Source organism: Rousettus aegyptiacus, unplaced genomic scaffold (assembly GCF_014176215.1).
Source record: "Rousettus aegyptiacus isolate mRouAeg1 unplaced genomic scaffold, mRouAeg1.p scaffold_m13_p_2, whole genome shotgun sequence".
In the NCBI taxonomy this organism is placed as follows: domain Eukaryota; kingdom Metazoa; phylum Chordata; class Mammalia; order Chiroptera; family Pteropodidae; genus Rousettus; species Rousettus aegyptiacus.
Genome location: NW_023416295.1, coordinates 147,858,968 through 147,883,580, shown reverse-complemented (window position 1 = coordinate 147,883,580; position 24,613 = coordinate 147,858,968). Strand labels below are relative to the sequence as shown.

Genomic DNA, 24,613 nt, shown 5'->3' with positions numbered 1-24,613 from the left:
TGTTGTTATAAACACCAAATCCTCAAAGAGTTTGATTAGTATTTTGAACTTTTTGAATGGCCCAAAATTGCATGCTGTCCTATTATCTATGCAGAAATTGTATATTAGAGGTAGGTAGATAAGTAGGTAGGAAAAAAGATGGGAAAAAAAGGAGAGGAGGGAAAGAAAGAGAGAGATTGAGAGAAAAAAGAGAATGAGAGAAAGAAAGAGAGGAAGGAAGGAAGGAAGGAGGAAGGAAGGAAGGAAGGGAGGGAGGGAGGGAGGAAGGAAGGAAAGAAGGAAGGAGGGAAGGGCTTTGGTTTGATTTTAAAACCGTCTCACATTTTTCAGGTTCAGACCTCAGAATCAGTTTTACTAATTGTCAAAGCCGTCCTCTTTTTCTGTGCGGGCTTTGACTGCAGTGCTATGTGGAGCACATTGTTACCAGCCGACTCCATGTCTGAGTTCATTGATCCCATCTCTCATGAAATTAAATATACATTACACTGCCAAACATGCAGTGGTCTCTCAATTGGGCACTGGTTTAAATTTCAGGCCTTTGTGCTGGCTATTCTCTGTACTATAGCTAAACACTGTCATTCACTCTTTCTTGTCTTATAGTGGGTTTTATGTCTCTGTGCTTTTGCATTTTCTGATTCTCATAAAGATTATACTTTTGTGAAGTCCATCTCAAGTGAAATATATTCTTTTAAGCTTTTCCTTGTTCCCCTCATGACCTGATGTATTTTCTCCTTGTTTAAACTCCTAGATCTATTTTGGTAGAACACTCTTATGGCACTTTTTATATTATGCCTTATTTTATTTTTTTCTTGTCTGATTTCTCTTACTAAATTTAAAATCCTTCCATATTATGAGCTATGTGCCTTCTCATCTTTTTATTAGCTACAAGGTCTAATATAAAGCTATACATATGGTAAAACACAAAAAAAATTTGCTTAGTTTAGTATTACAGTATATGGCTATGCTACCCAGAACAAGCCCAATCCTGTTTGATCTTGGAAGCTAAGCAGGATTGGCCCTGGTTAGTACTTGGATGGTAGACCACCTAGGAAGACCAGGTGCTATAGGTGTGAAAAATAAAAAATATAAGGGATTGTAAACTAACAAGGTCCTTGCAATCTGTGCAGTCAACCAAGGGTTGCCACGCTTAAAAAAAAAAATTAGTCAAATAATCATCATCCCGGTAAAAATTCAGATTCTTAGGCACTTTTCTGAATAATTCTGATTCATTTGATTAGATGGAGGCCCATGAATCTATACTTTAGAAGGTTTCCAAATGATTCTGATGATTAAGTTTGAGAAGAAGCACTGCCTCAATTGAATAAAAATTAATATTTATGTCTCCTGATTACTATTTGAAAAGGAATATTTCTCAGAAAGACTCGATTCTTAATATGTCTATTTATTGAGGAAAACATTAAGCAAGTTCTATATAGGTAAGTAGGATGTTAGAATTTGTTAACATCTTTGCTATGATGTTCTCTAAAACAAGTGTTCTTTATTTTGTTTTATGTTGTTTTTCTTGGTGTTTATGAGATGGTTTTTTTGCCTTGATGGCATTTGACCAGTTTGTTGTCAGAATCTGAGCTGGAAAGGCAAAAATTAGAGGAAGAATGTTGGGGCTTGAGAGAAAAGAAGATTGGCTGCAGGGTGAAATGTCTGAAGACTGTTTCTGTTGAATCACACTTGCCCTGTGGAGAAATGTGCACCCTTGAGTGAACTCTGATTTGGCGAAAGGCCCTCGGCCCTAGATCTCTCCCTGACCTTCACATGGCAGTTTTAAGCTGCTGGCGGGTGCTCTGTGGGGAGAGCCCATGATGTCCTGCCCTCGAGGTGATTACTGTAGGCTTTTCTCTTGATGCTGTAGCCAGCACAAAGAGAATGCTGGAAGCTGCACCTGCTGATCCTAGTGTTGGCACTGGCTGCCTTGGCTAAAGACATGAAGGGGAGGAATTGGCTTCTTTCATGTACAAATAAAAATGTCCAATAATTAGGGTAACAATGGGAATTTCCCTCATAGAAAAGCATTGGAAAAGAAAGCTCTAGGATTAATGAATATAAATAGTCTAGCATTAGATTTTCTGGGTACAACTTGTGTGAAGTATTTGAAACCAAATCTATTGGGGGGAAAAGAGATCATCTTAATTTAATTGGCCCTACTGGCAAGGTTACTATTGATGAAGCATATGTTCTTCTCTCAGCTTCCCTGAACGCTTTGATAGCAAGCAAAATTTTGTTCCTTTGATCTGAAATAGGGTTATTAATACATCTTCAGGAATTGGACTACTCAATTTTTGAACAAAGTTTTAATGATTATTTTTATTAGCAGATATGTGTGTGAAAGATAGAGAGAGAGGAGAGAGGAGAGAGAGAAAGAGAGAAAGAGAGAAAGAAAGAGAAAGAAAGAGAAAGGGAAAGAGAAAGAGAAAAAGGGGTCTCTTTAGATGTGTTGTACCCTGGTCAGTATATTTTTCATCTTCTAAAGAAAGGTAGATGGTCTGGAACCAATGGGCTATTTTTCGATTTAAGCTCGTATTTGGATATCCACAATAATGCCCCCAATAGTGGTGAACTGGGGTGGGGGTGGGTGGAAAGGCAGGAGCTTTAGAGCATGCTGGAGATGGACTTGCATCTTGGGTGACATTAGGCAAGTCATTCCGCTTGTCCGGGACATAGTTAAAGAAGACGATGCTACTTAATTCTTTGGGTTATTTTGAAAATTCAGTGTTATAACATTTACAAAATTGCCTGACATCTATTTTATGCCAAAAGATAATTAAGATAGTACCTGCGTTCAGGAACTCATAAAACACTGGATAAAATCCAGATGGGAAAATTCAACATGAGGTCTAGAGATGACACCCATGTACTCAGAATTGTCAGGAATGGCACCACCACACCTCACTTGATATGAGCAGAAAGTAATCCTAGAACACCCAGGGTCCTGCAGAAGATAGGCACTTTAATTCAGCTAAAAACTGAAAGCAAATCATCATAACTTTCAAATCAAATGTTTTCAGAACATTTGATTAAGTCAAGTAAAATAAAAGTAATAAAGTAAAAATTTTAGATTAACAGAATATGCTCTTTAGTACAAAAAGGAAGGAAAGCATTAATGCTTTAGAGATGAGGTTTAGCTTTTCAATAGCTTCCAAATACTGAAACACTTTTGCCTTTGTATATAAACAATTATTTATCATGCTTGTTTTTTAACCTTTTGATTACTTTTATGCTTCTGGGCCACTTTCTGAAACAGCTTTGCCCGGTGACACCTCTAGATTTTATAAGGGTATCATGAATAGAATGCTATAAATTCAGAGAATTTAGGACTGAAATGATTACAATTTGTCAATTAATAATGTGGCAGGGCCAAGATTAGGGTGTGGAGAATGAGGCAGGGTCCTACAAGGGCTGGGTGGACCTTCTTTATGGTAAGCAGAACAATGGCCCCCAAGTATACGTAAGACTCAATCTCTAGAACTTGTGAGGATTTTTTTTTTTTTTCTTACGTAGCAAAAGGGAATTTGCAAATGTGATTAAGTAAAGGACTTTGCTATGGGGAGATTATACTGGATTATCCAGATAGGTTCAATGTAATCACAAGGGCCCTTAAAAGTGGAAGAGGAAGGCAGGTGAGAGTACTGCACTGTGAGAAGAACTCATTGCTGGCTTTGGAGGCGGAAGAAGGGGGCCAAGCGTGAAGGAATGTAGGCAGCCCCTAGGAGCTAGAAAAGGCAAGTTAATGGAGCCTCCAGAAGGAACACAGTCGTGCTGACATCTTATTTTTTTAGCCCAGTGAGATCCATTTTAGACTTCTATTCTAGAGAACTATACGATAAGATAATAAATGTGTGTCGTTTTAAGCAACCGAGTTTGATGTCATAAGCTACAAAAGCTGTAGAAAATGAATGCACTCATTGTATTTAAAATTTCGATATTTTGCTCATCATGGATTTTTTGCATTAGTTTTGATTTTTTAAAAATCACTACACTATATATTATTTATTTTGAGTACTGAGGTTTCAGCATCCAAGATCAGTGCTTCACTTGCCTCCCCCGAGTCCTGGTCGCTCATTTTTGCCCCAGGATACATCATTACTTCAGCATGGGTAATGCTGTTGTTGGTTTCTTGTAGGAAAATGATCCAAAAGCTTGCACACTATGTCTCTTTTCACTGATCTTTGTCTAACCTAAAGAAGGTCTTATAGTCTTATCTGAAGGCTTAACTTTGAAAAACTATAATGAATAAATATTATGGGCAGCATGGAAAACATATATGCAAGAACTGTTCTATGCAATACCTTTATTATTCTTGGAAATTTTAAAACTGAATAATCTGAGCTTGTTTTTGACATTGAATTTTATAGCTCTATTTTATCACCTGTATGAAAGACCTTTTTAATGTAACTCAATTTCAATGATATACTTACTTTGTCTGAGATTATTTTCTACGTGGGCAACCCTACAATGAATTAGGGTTAAATTCCAGACTTGTTTCATAAACTGTCATCCTATAACTAGAGGAAGATCCAGCTATCTCTCTCTCTTTTTTTCCCAACAGCTATCATGCACATATGTGGTATTACAGTCCAACACAAAAAACTGACTTGCATGGAGAAAAACAACAATAAAGTAACAACAAACAGTAACAGTATAATTTATAGAGTAGGTATTGAATTTTCACACAATCCTCAAAACAGCTCTGCAAAGCACATTCTATTATCCCTACTGCCCAGATGAGGAAACCGAGGCTTAGAGAGTTAATAACAAACAAGAGTAGCTAATGCTTAAATAGGGCTTACCACATGTCAGGTACTCTTCTAAGGGCTTTACAACAGCCCTAAGGGGCATTATCTCATTTAATGGATGAAGAAACTGAGGCATAAAAAGGTCGAACAACTTTCTAAGGTTATATGCCTGTTAAATGGGGAGGGTAACTTACTTGTTGAGAGTCATGGTGGTAAAGAAATTGAGGAATAGGAATTCAAACTCAGATCTGTCCAAATTTAAAACTCCATGTTCTTTTATTATGCCAGTTGCTCCCTAGAACCTTTAACTGGACCTCATAAGCTCAGTCACACCCTTGCTCTTTCCTGCCAATTGTCAAGTCATCTGCCTTTTTAATAAGTTCCGGCACAGCTCTGTTCACCTCCCTGGAAGAGGTTTAGAGACTGGCTGTACTACTACTGCTTAGGGCTCACGGAGATGGATGTGAATACCACACCCTTAAGGTGCCCTCTACCTAGGATGCCCTTTTTGCTCCCAATCCTAGCCGAGTACACTTGGCAAAGCGGTAAACTGCTTTTTTTTTTTTTTTTTTCCAGAGGATTTACAATCCTGACAGCATGCTTAGGCAAATCTTTATTGCTCTAGTGCCTTGGGAAAGGTATTATCTGACTAGGGTGGGTAGTTGATAATGTGTTACATCAATAGAAGCTATCGTAGTGTTAAAGTACAGTCAATAGAATTTGTTTTACTCTACTTAGCAACACTGTGGGATATCTTTAAAGGGACATTTGAAAGTGAAGGTCATTTAAAAACTTTAACTCAGAATCTTATTTACCTATGAGGTATCTTTTATAAATTACATTCAAATATGAAAGCCTTTTTTTGAGTCTTAAAAATAACTGGTTATATTCAGGTACTTCATTTAATGACACATTTTAAATATTTTTATTCCTAGCTGATTGTAACTTCATTTATTTTGAAGGGTACATTGTAGCAATTAAAAATTTTGTCAATTTATATTTCAAATTAATATAAAGCTAACAATGACTGTGACCTTTTCTCCAAGGTCAAATTCTTGATAATGTATGTTCACGATGAACACTTAATTTTAAATATATCCAATATTCATTGATTTGGATGGCTCTATTTTTACACATTTACTATTTATTAATGTTGCACAGAAGGTATCAATTTTGTCGCTTAAAACCATTACAATGCAAAGAAAAGTGAAGAAAACTCTTGACCAGGAGTCCAAAGCCTTGTTTTTGTCTCCCCTATCCCTAGCTATGAAATTGTACTTCTCTGAGTCTCAATTTCTCCTTTAAAATGCAACTAATAAGCTATAGTCTTTCTACTTTGTAGGATAGATTGAAGAATAAAATGAGATAATATAAAGATTATTTGAAGACAGTATAACATACTCTGAATGATTTAAACCATTGATATTTATTTTTGTGGTAACTGTCTTCTAGGGACTAAACCCACTAGTTTCATATTCATATTTGGTGACTTCATAATTTGCATCATATATTGTTTTTGTATTTTTTGCATGCATTGAATAAGTGACCAAGAAACAAAAAGCAACTGGTATCAGGGAAAAGTTTGATGTTTTGAGAAGTGTAGCGAACTAGCTTTTGGGGTCTTACCTTTGCTTCATGCTTACAACATCTAGTGGCTAGAATCTAGCCCTGTTATTGTTAGAAGTCATTTTACCTCTCAAGGCTTTAGTTTTCTCATAAGTGAAAAACATGGAGATTGTATGAAATAATATCAAAAGTTCATACTAGATCTATTCTGTTTTTAATACTGCCTTAGATTCTGTGTTAATGTCAGTTTTGGTTATCAAGGAGCATATTTTGTATTATTATCTCTATAATTTTATTTGAAATATAGAAAAAGGACTGACTTGAAATTATGCATGTAAATGCACTAACGGTTTCACAAGACTCATTCACATAATTTAAACTTGGCATTACTAACTTCATTAAATTCATGTTTCGTATTACTATTTAAAAATAGCTAACATTTATTGAGCATTTCCTTTGAATGAGGCTTTTTGATAAATACTTTTCATACATTGAATTAGGTATTCCTAAAAATGACCCTAAGCAGTAAGTATGATGACTATCTCGATGAGGAGATTAAACCTGAGAAAGGTTAAATAAATTGTCAAGGTCAGACTGCTGCTCAAGGCCATTTAGGGATTGAATCCATGCCTTTGTTCTACATTGTGTCACATAAGAAAATAAATTCTAGTTTGAAGTATTCTGTGAATTATGTAATAATAGAGGCTTTCTCAGACTAATCAAATAGAAATTCTCCGTCTTAATCTATGAAGGGCTGTATTTGAACACCTGGACCTAAATTCCTCCTCCAAATATTTGACTAAAGAAAGAATTTGGAAATCTTGACTGTGAAGTAACAATTATACCTGTTCTTTTGGTATAGTAGTTTTAGATATTCCAAATTATTTTTGAAAAAATTCTACCTTAACTGAATAAATATAGTCAGATATTGTGATTTGCAGATAAAAATATTTATTGTTATTTTGTATGTCACATTCACATGAGCTGGAAGAGAGTAGTTATGCAGCAAAATTTTCAAAGTGAGTAAGTCATGTGATATTTTTCTTCTATGGCAAAATTAGGGATAGGACATTAATTTAATTGATTTACATTTCCATGTCATTTGACTATGTAATCACAACTTTAGGCACATATATTAGAGTAAGCTTTTTAATACTATCCAGTAGAGGGAGATGGCATAATAGTTATCACATTGCCATTTTTAATTCTATATTTTTAATAATTTTCTGTAGCACCTAAATAAGTCAAATTTGGGATGAGAGCAAATGTTTTAAAACTTCAAAACTATGGAATTAATATAAACTTAGTACTTATAGGCAGTTAAATATAACTTTATTTGAGTGAAATGAAATTAATAAAGTATTTTGCATGTACTTGTAAGTAAAAAAAGAGCTTCTAAAGTAATTTCATAGAGGTAAGAAAAAGATCCCCTTAATGTACAGTATGATAATTATAGTTAACAATACTGTATTGTATATTTAAAAGTTGCCAAGAAAGTATATGTTAAAAATTCTCACACATACATACAAAAAGGTAAGTATGTGAGATATGGCTGTGTTAACTAACTTTATTGTGGTAATCATTTTGTAATACATACACATATCAAATCATGTTGCATAGCTTAAAGTTACGCAATGTTATATGTCAATTATATCTCAATAAAGTTGGAAAAAAAGTCTCAAGAAAAATAGGTTACATTCAGAAATACTTTTTAAAAATTTTTATGTGGGTGCTGGTGACATATGAGGGCTTTTAATATATAATCTGCATTTATTGGCTTTTTTTTTTAAAGGTTACAGAGATAGATTTATTTTACAGATATGTGTGACCAACATATAAGTTTCAATAAATTACAAGTTGTATGAAAAAATGAAAAGAAAAACATCTCTTTGTTATTTAATAACTTAAAGTTAACCATATTCATCTTATGGTATCATGAACAATGTGGAAAACTCTGCTTTAGGGATAGATGACAAGGACTGTGTGGTACCCACTGATGGCTGGTGGTGTGATTTCCCTTTCACGGTCTGGAGAGTGGTCTCCCTCAGTCAGGGTTCTTCATCCTTGAAGTCAACAATGAGATGGCATCAAATGGTAGGTCTTGGGCTAATATTCTTCCACTTCTCATTAAAATCTAAATATTGAGTTAAAATTATAACTGTTCTTGAAGTAAAGTGATATTGAAGTATAAAGGTGCTGGAATTTAGAGATGTAGAAGAAGATATCAGTATGCCTAACCAGAGGAAGAAAGAAAGAACTAAATAAGCTGAAAATATCCCAAAACAGGAGTTGGGAAAAAAATAAATATTTTTGATGAAATAAAAATGCCACAGGTGGATTCTTGATATACTGTAATTCACTCACACACACACTTAATTGTAGAATTGTTCTCATTTTTATCATTTTAGGTGTCTTATTAAAATGCAGATTTTTAATAAAGTCACGATGAATAATTTAAATGTTTTCTTAAATGGCAGTGGAAATATAAATGTCACTTAAGAAACTCTGAACTCAACCAACCCAATTGCAAGCCTTTAAGCTAACTATTTGAAATAAATTTCCCTCAGCCATCCCATCTCCTCTTCAGTAAGTGCTTTGACACTTTATTCAACCCCCAAATACAGCAAAACAAACCCTGTCAATGAGCAGCTCTTAATGAGATCTCGAGCTGATCTTGGTGTAGAATGCAGATTGTTTCTTAACAGGGGCCTATGTGACTTCTAGAACACCCAAAAAAGAGTTGGTGGGGAAATAGGGACTGGGTGATACCAATGAAGTATACTCAAAAGTAGGGTCTAATGAATTCATCATATCTCATCTGAATATTTTATTTTTGAGTTTATGTTTTTATACCAAGCTACTGTATGGAATAATGATTCTCAAACTGGGGTCCATTGGCCCTTAGAATTTCACCAAAATACTGAAATATTATTTTTAACATATCCCATGTGTATTCTTTCTCTTTACCTTCCTGGGCTGATTCTGCTTCAGCTTTGGGTTAACTTCCAGCAGCACCTATAGAAGATCTGATTACCTTAGGCATGTTGTGATGTTTTTAGCTTTAGTGAAAATTTTTGGGTCACCAGAGTCTTTTTTCCTCTCTTTTTTTTCATTTTCAACCAGAAACTCTCATATCTTTCTTCCCTAAAAGTGCTTCTTTTTTGTCAGGAACAAATTAAATCCATTTCTTTCCTCTAGGAAAATTATTACTATTTTTATGTTTATTTTAATGTTGCCCATTAACTTTTTATTAGGCTTATGAACTCTATACTTTTCATTCTGTTTCTGTGTTTCTTATGTTTCTTGTTTTTAACCAATAGTCTAGTATTGAAACATATGACTAAATATATAAGTAAAATCTATTTAGCCCTACATTTATTGGTTTGGCCTAAGGATGACTAGAAATTAAGTACTAGCTGTAAGGTTTTAAATCAGTATCCACAGAAAACAAAACAAAGTTCACTAATTTTAGGTGTGAATTCTCTTTGTAAGACTGGTTATCTTCCCCTTACACTGTAAATTTCAATTATTTACCCATTTTCTATTGAACTGTGCATTATATAACTCTTGTTTTAAATTATGTTACTTTGCCAACTTAAAAAACGAATTAGAAATTTAAAAACTCAACAATATATATTTCAGTTTTATGTTTTATCATCATCATCAAATTGCCATCATTCATTGAAGTCTGCTGTGCCCTGGGTGCTTATAAAAACATAATATATAGCAGAAAAAATGTTTGGAATATATTTAGATCATTCTAGAAGGTAAATTGTAACAACAAAATTGATATATGCAAAGAGATTTCTGAGAATGCTTCGGTATAGTCCTATTCAACTTTAATTAGGTTACGCCTCTTTGTCTGGTAAATGATTTTTAGCCTTTTCATTACTTATGTATTCTTCTTTCTCTTATATTATACTTTTTGTGGTCACATTGTGATATTTTGTTATATATTATGGAACAGGAACAGACTTTTTTTTTTTTTTTTAACAGCGATTATTGCTACCACCTAATGAATGAAGCTCTCAGTGGATATTTCAAGTTAACTTATAGTGCTTGCTTTTTCTTTTTCTTTCTTTCTTTCTTTCTTTCTTTCTTTCTTTCTTTCTTTCTTTCTTTCTTTCTTTCTTTCTTTCTTTCTTTCTTTCTTTCCTTCTTCCTTCCTTCCTTCCTTCCTTCCTTCCTTCCTTCCTTCCTTCCTTCCTTCCTTCCTTCTTTCCTTTCTTCTTTCTTCTTTCTTTTTTCTTCCTTCCTTTTTTTTTAAAAAAAAAAAATCATGGAACAACGTTTAGAGAGCTTCTTTTCATCATTCTTAAATGTGGGCTTCCTTAAAATGTATTGGAAATAGTAAAATAACTAGAATTCAAAAGACTTGGGGTCTAGGCTTTATTCCACTGTATCCTAGTTGTTTGACATTGGCCAAGACAACCTGCCTCTCTGAGTTTCAACTTCCATTTCTGTAAAATGAGGATAATAATATGTTGCCTGTCCTCCTAAATTTGGCTCAAATGGAAAAGATTTTTGTAAATTTTAAAATGTTTTATTATTGAAATTTCATATTTTTCGTGCTTCTCTGATCAAGATAAAACTTATACAATAATTTTATATTCTTGATAAAAGTCACAGTTTTTCACCCTACACACATCAATTTCTTGTAAGCCGTTGGTTTAGAACTAACAAAAGAATTTTGCCATCATAATCACCATGGCCTTATCAAATTTGCAAACAGATATGCCTGATTTCAAATTCCAAATTCACCACTTATTAGATACAACACCTTGGGCTAATGTCTTAATCGGGTTAAGCCTCAGTTTTCTTTGGAAAGGGGATAAGAATGCTTACTTGGGTAAGGTTATTGTGATAATTAAATGAGATTTTTTCCTAAGCGTTTCTTTTTTAAAAAATTTATCAGGGTGACACTAGTTAATAAAATTATATAGGTTTCAAGTATACAATTTGATAATACACCACCCAGAGTCAAATCTCCTTCTATCACCATATATTTGACCCCTTTTACTCTTATCTACCTCTTCCCTCCCCCCTTTCCTTCTGGTAACCACTAAACTGTTGTGTCTATGATTTTTTGTTTTTGTCTTGTTCATTTGTTGCTTTCAGTTTTACATCCCACAGATAAGTGAAATCATATAGTTCTAAACTTTTTATGTTTGGCTTCTTTTGCTTAGCATGATAATCTCAAGATCCATTGATGTCCCAAATGGCAATATTATGGCTCAGTAATATTCCATTGTATATATGTACCACCACTTCTTTATCCAATCATCAATCAAAGGGCACCTCTGAGGTGTTTTTTAAAATTCTGCTTTATTTTTATTTTATTTTATTTTATTTTATTTTATTTTATTTTATTTTATTTTATTATTTTATCAAATTTATTGGGATGACACTGGTTTTTAAAATCACCCAGTGCACAGCAGACTTCAGTGAACTGTGGCTGTTTAGGGTTATAATGGTAATACATAATAAGAGGAAGACGACTCATAGTTGACACCTGACCCAGGCAGTCCAGTTTTTAATCTAATTTGAAGAACTCAATGAGATAGAATGAAGACAGGTAAGGTCTTAGAATGACCAGTTAACTATGAGTTATTATAAATTTTCTATATAGTTAGATTTTCTATGCCAAATACGCATAAATTAAGAAATATATTTGTTAGCAAGGATGACTTTCAATGTGAGCAAAACCATGAACAGAATTTTTTTCTGACATTAAAAATGATTTTTAAAATGTTTTACCTGTTTAGATTGTATAATTGATATGATAATATGTCATGCTTAAGACATCGATTCATTCACAGGTCAATACATTTATGGTCATTCCTAAAAAAAAAAAATAAACTAGGGAGGAAGGTGTTAATCTTTAAAAATTAACAAGTAACTATCAAATGACATCATGAGCAGAGTATCTCTTTTTTATGGTCAAAGGTTATCTTTTATTTTCCTCTGGAGATTTGCATAATCCTTAAACATTTAAAACCAACCCAATGTAATTTTTCTCAAATATGGGCAATATTTGCTCATTTGGGAACTTGAAATTCTCTGGCTCTTGTCTTCGTTTTCCTTTTTGTCTTAGGAGTGGGGCGTTTTAACAGTCATTATTATGACAGTGACAGGGTGTGAAGGAAACATAAGAGATCCCGATTAAAATCAGTCTGATGGTCTTGTAAATCAATCTTAAGATGTGAATCATCCTGAGCTTTTTATAAGAAAATGTAAAAGCTCCCAAACTTTCCTCACAAATTCTGTAATTAGCTCTAGCTATATAAAAGAGTACAGGTATCCCTTGCCTTTCTAAAGTTCGCTTTATACCATTTCACTTTTACGAAAGACCTACATCAGTACTTGCTTTCCCTAACTGAAAGAAATCTGAAGAGCATTTTTGCTTTTACCAAAAAAGGCGAAAAGTGAAAACAGCATTGGGTGTTTCTTGTGTGGCGAGCTGTTACAGAGGCAGCGTGCACCCCGAGCAGTGACAGGGGGCCACCATAGCTTTGAACCGTGTCTGTAAATATCTGTGCTTTATCTTGATTTATCTTATGCATTGTTAATAAGATGTGTCCTAAGGTGATTGCTTCTTCACTTTATGCCATTTCAGCTTACAAAAGGTTTCCTAGAAATGATCTACTTTAGGATAGTGGGGGGAGACTACTTCACAGGGTGTGTGTTGGAGGAAGAAATAGATGAGAGGGTGATTTCTGAAGTTCGTGGGGGTGATTTTTAAATTACATTGTCATTTTCTACAATGTTGGGAACCTTAGGGCCATAAAGAAAACAAAGAAGCAGAGAGAAAGAGAGAGAGAGACAGAGAGACAGACAGACAGACAGACAGAGACAGAGACAGAGAGACAGAGGCAGAGGCAGATCTGAGACTTGCTGGGAGTTGTGGGGACATGATTTTCCTGCAGCCTACCTCTCATGAACTCAGTCCTTTCCAGATAAACCGCAAAATTTCCTGAAGTAGAAGAACAGAGAACCAAGCATACAGTAGTAAGATGGGTAGTGAAAAAGGACTCCGGAGGGGTCAACAAGGAAAAGTGAGACAAAATCTGCAGCGTGGTATAGCTCAAGAGCCAGCCAACTATGCTCCGTGAAAATGTGTCGAATGTGCGAAATGAATGATATTGCAACTTCAAGGAGACCATGTAGAATAGAGACAGACCACAGAAAAGGAACTAACACGTTTAGAAAGAAAGGGACACAGGGGATAGGAGATGTAAATTGGCAGTATAACCTTAAAAGTATAATAATGCAGCATCATAGAATATGGGCTGCCAAAGCAAGCACAGTAATGCAGCATTGTAGAAAAGCAGGGGGAACTCATAAATCTCTGGCAAACACACACCTGTAAGCCTGGAAGAAGAAAGGGAAGGCAAACTGAAGGAAATGGAGCGGACTAGGACAGACTGAGATTCACGTTTAGCCATCCAGGATCAAAAAGTGATCCCGAGCATGCCTTGGGATGAGGCGTCAGCTGTCGTAGTTGAGGTCACAACTGCTAGAAGGCCATTGCAACTAGTCGTAATACTTAATTTAAATGTTTGGTAAATTCATGTCTTGTTTTTTTCCATGATATATAATTAAGTAATAATAAGCAAGTTCTTTTTCTTAGTTCAAATTCTAGTCTAAGAAAAAGTTAAGAATTAAAACAAAAATAGGGAGGCAGCAGAGTATCCATTTTATTGTTCTTCATACCTACTTTTTGTTGCAGTGTTTTTTGAGTGTAAGGTGTTCCATTAACGTTTGTCGAATTGAGCTAAATTGAAATAAATTTCTAAGCTTTGCCTTTCTACCTTTGGCATTATGTAACTTTTTCTTTAATCTCAGATGCTGACTAGCTAACTCAGAATTGGGGTCAGCTGGGTCAGACGCTCAATGTGGGAAGTTACATAGTGTGGAATCCTGGAATGTGTTGTTTATGCTAATGAACACACAGCTCTCTTCTCCCACAGATGCCAATTGCCACTCAGCCTTGGTGCTTGTCCTAGGCCTGCTCTTTAAGTGTTTAAAGTCTCAAGGTACATCATGAGCTCTACATCTGAGGTCTGGTGAGCTCTAAATATGAGTCAGTTAAGTTTTTTCTTTTTTTAAAAATCATATTCCCCGTATTCTACTAATCTAAGATCAAGCAAAATTTTTTTCTTTATTCCCTATCTCTTAGATAGGGTTCACCTGCTTGCCAACAAAAAGTCATTCGAGCCCAGTAAACAATATCCCTATTTAGCTTCCTCTCATTAGTTTCTGTTTTCTGTCAAAGAGGTGTTATGTTGCAGACAGATCAACTTTGCTACATGGCTCTTATACCTTTGATTGCTAAGTGGGGGTGGTATAGGGAAATTCAGAAGAGTATATCTTTAAAATAATTTACATGGGTAATTTAAAAGCATTTTAAGAATCTGTAATGAAGCCTATGATTTGAACTAGTTGAATATTTAAAGTATTTCTATATTAGACATGGTGGGACTTTACTACTGTGCTCTTATAGAGTAGGATTATTTTTATAACAGGCACTCAGGTGACATTTACTAAGTAGTTACTGTGCACTACATTTTGAGCTATGCAGAAATTAAAACATGAAAAGAGAAATTCAAAAGATAGCTTACATATGCCCCCACAACCAAGTAAAGAAATCTATTTGCATTACACATGAATATTTTCCTTTTCTTCCAATTACAATGAATAAATTGTATATGATTTTATCTGTCTAGATCCAGTTCTATTTCTGTACTCAGAACCTGTGCTTCTGCTATTGTACCCTCCTCCTGCATCATAAATTTCCTTCTTTATTGCATCATATCTGTTAGTGAACAAACATGCTTCAATAGCTCTCCCTTTTATAAAACCCATTCTAGACTGCTTGTCTTGTCCTACTTTACAGCTTGTCGAAAGATTTTTTTTTTTTAAAGTAAAGACATAGCTGTCCTATAAAGTGAACAAACATTAAAGTTTTTTTATTTAACCTATAATGTGAGAATCAGTAAGATACTACAAGCAAAGAAGAATCCAACCACTTCTCACACCCGTAAGGATGGCTTCTATACAAAAAACAGAAAATAGCAAGTGTTGGTGAGGATGCGGAGGAATTGGAATCATTGTGCGCTGTCGGTGGGGATGTAGAATGGTGGAGCTGTTGTGGAAAACAGAATGGTAGGTCCTCAAAAAATTAAAAATAAAATTACCATAATATTTAGCAATCCTTCTTCTGGGTGTATACCCAAAAGAATTGAAAAAAAAAAAAACAGCATTATTCAAAATAGGTGGAAGCAGCTAAGATATCTCTCCATGGATGAATGGATAAGCAAAATATGGTATTTACATACAATAGAACATTATTCGGCTTTAGAAATGAAGGAGATTATGACACATGCTACAAAATGGATGAACCTAGAGGACGTTATGAAAGAAGATAGTCACAAAATGGCAAATAGTGAGTGGGCCCACTTGTACGAGGTATTTAGAGTAGTAAAATTCATAGAGACAGAAACTCAAATCGTGGTTGCCAGGGGCTTGGATCAGAGAAAGGGAGGAATAGGGAGTTGTTTAATGGGTACAGAGGTTCAGTTTTACAAGATGAAAAGAGTTTCTGGAGATGGTGATTCTTATAGTGGTGATTCACAACAGTGTGAATGTACTTAACACTACTGAACTATACACTTAATGGTTAAGATGGCAGATTTGTATGTTGCGTACATTTTACCATAATTAAAAATAAATTTTAAAATGTTAAAAAAAGAATCCAAATAACAGACATATTTAGATTAGGAATATTTTAATACATATACAAATAGAAGCAAAACTGCCTTGATCAACAGTGGAGGAAGAGAGTCAATAGAACCTGTGGGAAACAATCTATTTGCATGTCTATAGACAAGAATCATTTTGCATTGCCATTAGTTATCTACAATTTACAGAGTTATAAAATAGCCACTATAGAATCAGATAGCCTGGGAGAGTGTCCCATAAACAATGCACACTTTTCTATTGAAGCACAAATTTTTCTTTACTAGCTAAAACTCTTAGACGACAATTTCTGTTTTTCCTATTTATGGTGGCCACAAATTAGTTTCAGCTTTCCATCAAGAGATGGAACGCATTTTCCCAGTGCTTGAATCTGGCTTGTTCTTGCCACTTCTTTTGAGCAATAGAATGTGGCAGGTGACCTTACCAAGTTTTTGAACTATAGTAAATGTAATATTCATAGAAATGAGATTGAGAAATCAGTCTCCCTTTTAGCAATCAGGGATATCAAGACTAATTTTATCATGTGGAATTATTTTATTTTAGAAAATTAATGACAAAGGAAGACAGAGAATCAATAGGAGAATCAAAATTAGCCTACTTTCTTTGTAAAACAATTGTATACAGAATTATTTGCAGAAAAGTGGTTGATAGCTAATTAAATACATATCTGAGAGTATTTAATTTTTAAAAATGAAATACTACTACTATGAGATGATTGTGATATAATTTGTGACCTTTTGATAATACGAAGAATAAGCCTTGATTAATTATCTTTTGGTATAAGACAAAAGGAAGTGTTGACCCAATGCCCTCCATGTCAATTAAATGAAAAACTATTAACATTTTTCAGTGGAAGATTTCATTTCACTATATCTCATAGGGATCAAAGACATTTCCAATTCTTGGTTATTTGTGTCAAAGATGGTGCATGAGATGATTTTCAATGGAATAGTGATAGTTGCCAAACTTGGGGTTTTGGGAAAATTCTAAGTAGGTGATATCTATTTTCAACATTCTGAAAAATACTTTCTGCAGTGCCTCTCCTCAGGCTAAGCAGAATAATTACCTCTCATTTCTCAAACTCCCCTTTCCTCTATCCAACCATTTTTGGGTTAAATATTGAGATAAGCAATCTGAGTACTTAGAGTTCATCAAACTGTCTTAACTTAATCCTCCAGAGAAAGGTGTTTTAGCCTGGCCACTAAATAGGGACTGGATGCCTCTGGTGAGTCTACAAAACTTTTTCCTGGTCTTTCTCTTCAACTTTGTGAAACCAGGTCAAGAGCTTTCATTAAATATCATGATACAAAATATTTCAAGGGTCACTGATCTAAATTGTTACATTTGAATTTTTGTTGTTTTAAATCAACTTTATTGAGCTATAACTTACATGTAAAAAAATGCACCCATTTTTAAGGGTGTAGTTCAATGAATTTTGATAAGTACATATAGTCATGTAACTAACTCCAAAATAAGATATGGAACATTTACATCACCCAAAAAAGTTCCTTCCTGCCTCTTGCCAATCCACTGCAACCAATGATCTACCTTCTGGTGCAATGGTTTTGCCTTTTCTAGATTATTACATTAATGGAATCATATCGACTGTAGTCTTTTGTGTCTGGTTTCTTTCATTCAGCATAATGTTTTGGAAATTTACCTATATTTGTTGCATGTATCAGTAGTTTTATTTTTTATTGATGAGTAGTATTCTAGTGTATGGATATTTACCTGTTGAGGAACTTTTGGGTTGTTTCCAGTTTGCAGCCATTGTAAATAAAGCTACTGTGAACATTGGTGTACAGATCTTTGCATGGACAGGTTTCCATTTTTCTTAAAAGAAATGGCTAGATTGCACACTAAGTGTATGTTTAACTTTATAAGAAACTTTCAAATAGCTTTTCTGTATGTGTGTGTGTGTGTGTGTGTGTGTGTGTGTGTGTGTCTAATTTGAAAGAAGTGGTTTCTTAGATTAAGAGAATTTTTTTAAAAGAATATATTTAATAGAGAAATTTTTGAGGAGGGAATCTTTACCTCATCATTTCCAGTGACCAGACTTCCTCTCTAAAGTCAAGGTGTAAACAAACATACAAATGTGGACAACAGGATTGCCAATAGACCTCTGTGGGGGTAAAATAGTGAAATTCCATATATACAAAATAGCCATTTTAAGACTAGTCAGAAAGCAATATGAGGGAAGTACTTATATAAGATTTGGTTAGGAAAACTAGAACATTGGGAAGAAAAGTGAATTTTATCATTCAAGGAAATATAATTATATTGTAAAATGTAATCTTGGTTTTTATAGCCAAACTGAAATATTCATGCCTTAATGAAAAATTTGGCAAAAAGAACTGAGAGAAAACAGCATAGGAAATTTTAATAAATAATTCATCCATTGGGTAGAAGATATTCGTAATGAAATAATTTTGCCGTTAGTTGGTTTCTTGAATATTTTAGTGCATTCTAGATGTTGAAGGATACTTTTACAAGTAGGTATCCTCTGAGAAGTTTCTGTTTTTATTTTCATATGTGTTCGAAGTGAGTCTCCTTACAGCTTCTTTAACATAAACCATCTCTTGTCACCTTGTACTATATTTTAAGACGTGATTAAGAAAGGGGCATATATAATGAGGGTTTCTTCTGAATCCTTGAAATAGCAAAGGGTAGTGGAACTCTTCAATCTATAAAGTAATTATTTCTCTGTATGATGACTCTTCTACTTGTAACTTGAATTATTTTTTACCACTGAGCAGTGTTAATGGAAGCCTATACAAAACCATGATTGTGACCTACTTATGTGCATACATGGGGTTTTCCTTTGGTGGATTTGTGCCTAATTTTTGTTTTCTAACACTTAAAGTATCTTTATTTTTTGCTTCATGAATATGATGGAAACTGGCAGGTGGCAGTTGCCAGCGGGGAAATGAAAGTGCTTTGGCCTGAGTCAGCCACTGCTACAGTCCACCTCGATGCAGGTGTTCTTCCTAGAAAATCCTGGAGGCCCGTCAGGGTTCCTCTTCTTTAAATCAGTCCTGGCACCCCCGGAATGAGTTAGTACTGTGGATCATGGCTTTACATGTTGGAATGAGATGTTGTGCTTCTAAGAATCTTTACCTCTTTCTTCTGGTTAAACACATATACTTCACATCTCGTCTCAAGTTCATGAACTGTTGTACATAGTAAATAATTTAAGAACATTTCTAGGAAGAGGTATACACACACACACACACACACACACACACACAGGTATATATGAAATCCCCAGGAGACTGTGCTCCTGGGGATTTCAGGCTACCTTAGGAATAGAAGTAGTTGTAATTTGAGTGTAAATAGAATTATTTTAGCATCAGCTAGGTTCTTGTGTTCCTCACTAACATAGGAACAATGCCTAAAACTGGTAGCTATTGGCTCTTAGAAATATCAATATGGCTGTTGGGGGAAAAAAATCTTACAAAAGATATATTTTAAAGCCACTATTTTAGGCTTTATGCTGTTTTGGACAAATTTGCTATTGCACGCAAGCTAAAACTTTAGACTCCTTTAAGTTTAAAGCTAAGGTCAAGAAATCTCTTGTCTTGAGTAAAAGGATTTCATCAAATAAGATGCTGTTCAGTGACATGGTGCCTGTGAATTCAGGGTGGAATGTCTGGTCAAATGTTACTCAAGTTCTTACATATACACCATATTTTTCTTCTTCATTCCTCCCTCAACCTCAATCCCCATCATCCTGGGTTTCATGAGGTTTTACTTTCTGTAGTTTCTACTATAAAAACAAGAATTCATTTTCTCCTCCCCCAGCTATGGTATTGTCTTGTAATGAATACGCATTGCCAAACTAGTATACATGCTTCCTGGAGATTCTGATCTGTCCTCTTTCTCTCCTTTATTCTCCTTGAGCATTGCTGGTCTAATGCAGAATGAGGTCGCAAAACCATCATTCTGAAAAAAGTTTATACTTGCAGGTTTGAGTGAAGTAAGCAAATGAAAGTAAGTATAGTTAATACCTGTAGTTAAATCTTCTATGTAGGCCTTCTGAGTAATGTCACATTTCATTGAACAAGGATACAGAAAAATGGAGGCTCTTTTGATGTCTAAGAGATTTTCTTTGTTAGCTATAGAACTAAAAAAATTAAAAATAAATAAATAAATCAGGACATGGGGGACTATGGGACATAAACTATATGCATTTCTTGGACCATATAAAATTTTATTACTTGAAACGTGTAGGGGATTATTGGAACTGTGGTTTAACAGTTCTTTTAAAGTCCTTTACCACTGGGATATCTACTGAACAAATGTGCTAGAAACACTTTCAGAGTTTAACCTTTTACCTGGGTAATGGGGCGGGGATTAGTGGGAGACGTGAGCACAGCCAGGTCATTACGAATAGAACTCCATGTAGACAGGAAGGTAGACTAATAACATCCTTACTATCTTGGGGGTGGGGCATTCATATTTGTAGTCACAGTATGGATTTCTATGTTTATAATGCAATTTTCTAGCAGATGTTAGTATACTGTCTTGAGAAAGTGTCAGATTTTTCTAATTTTTACAAAGATGCTTTCACGTTAGTCGAAAGATTCCCTGATTATTTTTAGAGAATACTGCAATCACTGCATACTTACCTTGGGTAACTTGGACAAAATACAATAGTCCTGAACCTCAGAGTCTTCATTTCTAAGATGGTTAAAAGTATACCTAAATGTAAGAATTGTTGTGGATGTATGAGAGTATGTGCAGTAAGTACCCAGCACAGCAGATGTAAATGAAAGGTATTATTATTATTATTTTATAAATACTCTAACGTTCTTCTGATATTTTTTAAGCTAGTGAACTGCTATATTTTATGCTGACTTTATAAAGAGTTTTAAAAAATATATACCTTAATTTGTGATTTGCATACAAGTACTCATTGAAATCTAATGAAAAACTCTCACTGAAGGCAGGTTTATAAAATTATTTTTTTAATGTGAATTTTATTTCTAATACGAGATACTGAATTTCAAAATATAATTATTAAATTCATGCCTGAGTTTCAAATATGTTCTTCTATACTCAGCTAATTAAAAATATTACGATGTTGTAATAGTTAAATATTATGTTTGCCTTTTTAGGATTAGATGCTTTCATATTAATATTATTCTGATTACCATTTACTTAGCATCTTGAGTATAAAGGACATTTGTATAATCTGTTGAAAGTAATATTCTCTAAACTGAACAAGTTTTATTACTGATAACTATTGCCTATAAAAAATTAATTGGTTGGGCAGAAAAACCATTTTTTTTTTTTCAATTATTCCAGCCCCAGTGAATCCTTGTGGCATATATCAGGTGACCCTGCCCACGGTCAGTGGCCACACCTCTTATATCCAGGTGGAATGTGACCAAGCTGAGATAATCAGATTCACTCTCTTGGTAAGTTAAACTCAGAGCCCCAGAGACTGAATTAGACAGAAATGGACTTTCTACCTGAAAGTTAAAGGGAATTGGAGACAGGAAACTAAACTCACTAATATGGAGAAACAAAAAATAACCGCATTGCAGAAGATGGTTTAAAAGAGTAGAGAAGTTAGTTGCCTGAAGGAGGGGGGTACTGCCTTAAGAGTTTTTCATTGTTATCAAAACCTAAATATATTTTCTGTATTAGGCTACTCTGAGATAACTTTGAATCTCTTTTCTTGAGCTTGTTTGAGTAGATTACTTATAACTGAAAGATCCTTAAGACAGTTGTCTTGTTCTAACAAGGATTTAAGGAGTGTTAATATGATTATGCCATTTGTGAGCCACTGTTCTTTTTTTATTATTATTTAATCGTATGTATGAGTTTTGTGGGAGGATCCACTGTCCTTTCAATGACACAGACACGTGCATGAGCGCGCGCGCACACACACACACACACACACACACACACACACACACACACACACATACAATGCTTCCAGAACAATTGCAAAGGGATCATGGGGAATGGGGGGGCCAAGAATGGCTCTCTCTTATTTTTTTTGCTTGTTAATGACATTGATTACATTTTCTAACAAGAGTTCAGTTAGAGTTCAGTTAAAATCTTTTAAGTGGTTTCTGGATTTTCACAATATAAAATTTACAAGATTGTTAAGAAAAAGTTTTAGCCATTTTAAATGTTTAATTGCGATTGCCACTGGACAAGGGACTAGAGAACAAGGTGGTGGTGCCATTTGCCTGAAATGACTGTGGACAAATACCTAGAATTGGTCTTGCGTGACAATCTTTGTAAAGTACACAATAATGCTTCATGATTTTGCTGAGTGGGAAAACTAGAGTAATAAAGAATGTCTTTTTTTATTCCTAAGAACAAAATTTAGAACTAACAATTCTCTCTTCTTTCAGGCTTATATTATACCTTGTGAAATATTCAGGGTTTTTTTTTTTCTCTTTTTTTTGTTGTTGTTTTTGTTTTGTTTTACTAATTAATAAAGTAATAGGTCAGATCTTGTATTATAACATAGAGCTTTACATCCTCATATGGAACTTATATTGCTATTCTTGTGGGACATATTTTAAGGTTAAAATTTGATTATGGGAATAATAAAAACAAGTGGACCTGTTTTTGTAACAAAATCTTAAGACAACGGATTAAGACTATATCCTGGAAATACCATAGATTTTGCCACTTCTTGGAATTGGAATTGAAAGCCACTGGCTACCATAATAAATAGTGTAAGATGTTGCTTTTATTGTATACTATCTTTGATCAAAACCATATATTGTAAAGGCCATACACCGGGCAATCATTTGATTATTCTGTGTCTATTGATACTCATTTATCCACTGCAAAAGGAATTATGCACTGTGCATGTGTCAGTCATTCAACCTGTTGCTAAATGCAGCTACTTCTGGTTAAAAGAGAACAACTCTTTGCCATCTGCATCCAAACTTACTGAAGCAGGAGGCAAGAGTTGGATTATCCAACTGAAATAGCAAGTTCCCGTGGTTTGGGATATAATATGCTCTGCCTTTATCTCCATGATCACATAACATCATTGATGACCTAAAAATATTTTAATAACCCTGTCTTGTTAATTTACTTTGTGATTTAATTTAGCTATTTGAGGGTTAAACATTGGAACTAGAGAGGAATTTTAATAAAAGACAACGTTATGTTTGGTAAATGCAAAATAACTCACACTCTTGTAGCAGGGGCTCCTGACAAGTGGAAGTTATGGCAGACCTTAAGGAAGGACCAGGAAAAGATCAACTGTAGTGAACACAATGTTTATATACAAAAAGTGCTTCTTTAAATGCTTACTCTCAGTATGTCTAAGTAGTTTAATCCACACCCTAAACTTCTGCAGTCTTATTCAAAATTGTAATTTGTGTAGTACAACATTGTATTGAGTGTAAAATGAAGGATAAATTCATACCATATAAAGTTTCAATAGTGGAAGTAAATCGTACAGGCATTACTCCAGTAGTCCAAGGCAACAGGCAGAAAAAATAATAATTGTCAAGGTGAAAGGAAAAAGATAACTTGTTGATTTATTCGAGGTAATTGAGTTGGTTAGTAGTTAAGGTTATTCTTTTGTTATTCTTTTATCTCTGCCCCTGCTTCTCCAAGAGTTCTCTTGTGATCCATCATCACCATAAAGCCACCCTGCAGTGGACCTTGCCCTATAGTTGTGCAATCCTTTTGCTCTCTTTTTACTACTAGATGTAGTAAGAGGCCAATTTTTATTTTATTTTTTCTAGGTTCACAGGTGTATTTAAATATAATAGAGGTGCATTCCTCTTGATAATCACTAGGATGGAAAATATCGAATTACAATAGTAAAAGATAGGTTTACAAAAGTTGGGGATAGGAATAAGGAGAAGAGAGTATACTGTGATTTTTTTTTTTTTTAATGAGCAAGAAGTAAGGAAAGAAAAAAGAGAAAGCAAGTGAGCAAGCAAACAAGCAAGCACAAAGTCATGCTAAAGAGTGAAAACAAATTTATCTTGCTGGCTAAAAATTAACAGGTATCATAAACTCAATGACAATTTTCTTTGATAATATATCAACCAAGCCCAATAAAAGTAGTTGACCGTGTCATGCTTCTGCTTTCCCCCACTTTTTTACTCTTTTATGTAATGCCATTCTTTCATTATGATGGAGTTACCTTTAGTTAAAAAAAAAAAATACTAATGACTAAATAAACTAATTAATGTTAACAACTATTTTGTCATGTGAAGCCTGAGGACTGTAAATAAATATCAAAAGAGGCAATTGTCCTTAGATGACGCCTGTTTATAAAAGGAGGTAAGAATTATGCAATGCATTTCAAATAGAAAATGTTTTATTACCATCATTCCATTTTACCTGAGTTATGTGACTACGTAAGCATGGCGAAGTTAGTTATTTGTGAAGAAATATACAGCAGTGGGTCTTAGAGGATGATGCATTCTGATCTGTGACTTTGAATGAGAGAAAAATATCATCGTTAACTTGTTTCCAAAGACATTCATCCATGCTTGTGGTCAAAAAGACAACACAATGGCAAGCGTAATCAAGCATAATCTAGC

General features: G+C 34.3%; 1 long non-coding RNA gene and 1 pseudogene across 1 annotated transcript in view; both read left to right on the top strand.

Annotated features, from left to right (window-relative positions):
* The window catches only part of LOC118613694, a 391,478-nt gene that overhangs the window by 158,386 nt on the left and 208,479 nt on the right, over window positions 1–24,613 (top strand). The gene's annotated exons all lie outside the window — the stretch shown is intronic.
* On the top strand, window positions 952–1,070 carry LOC118614324 (annotated as a pseudogene).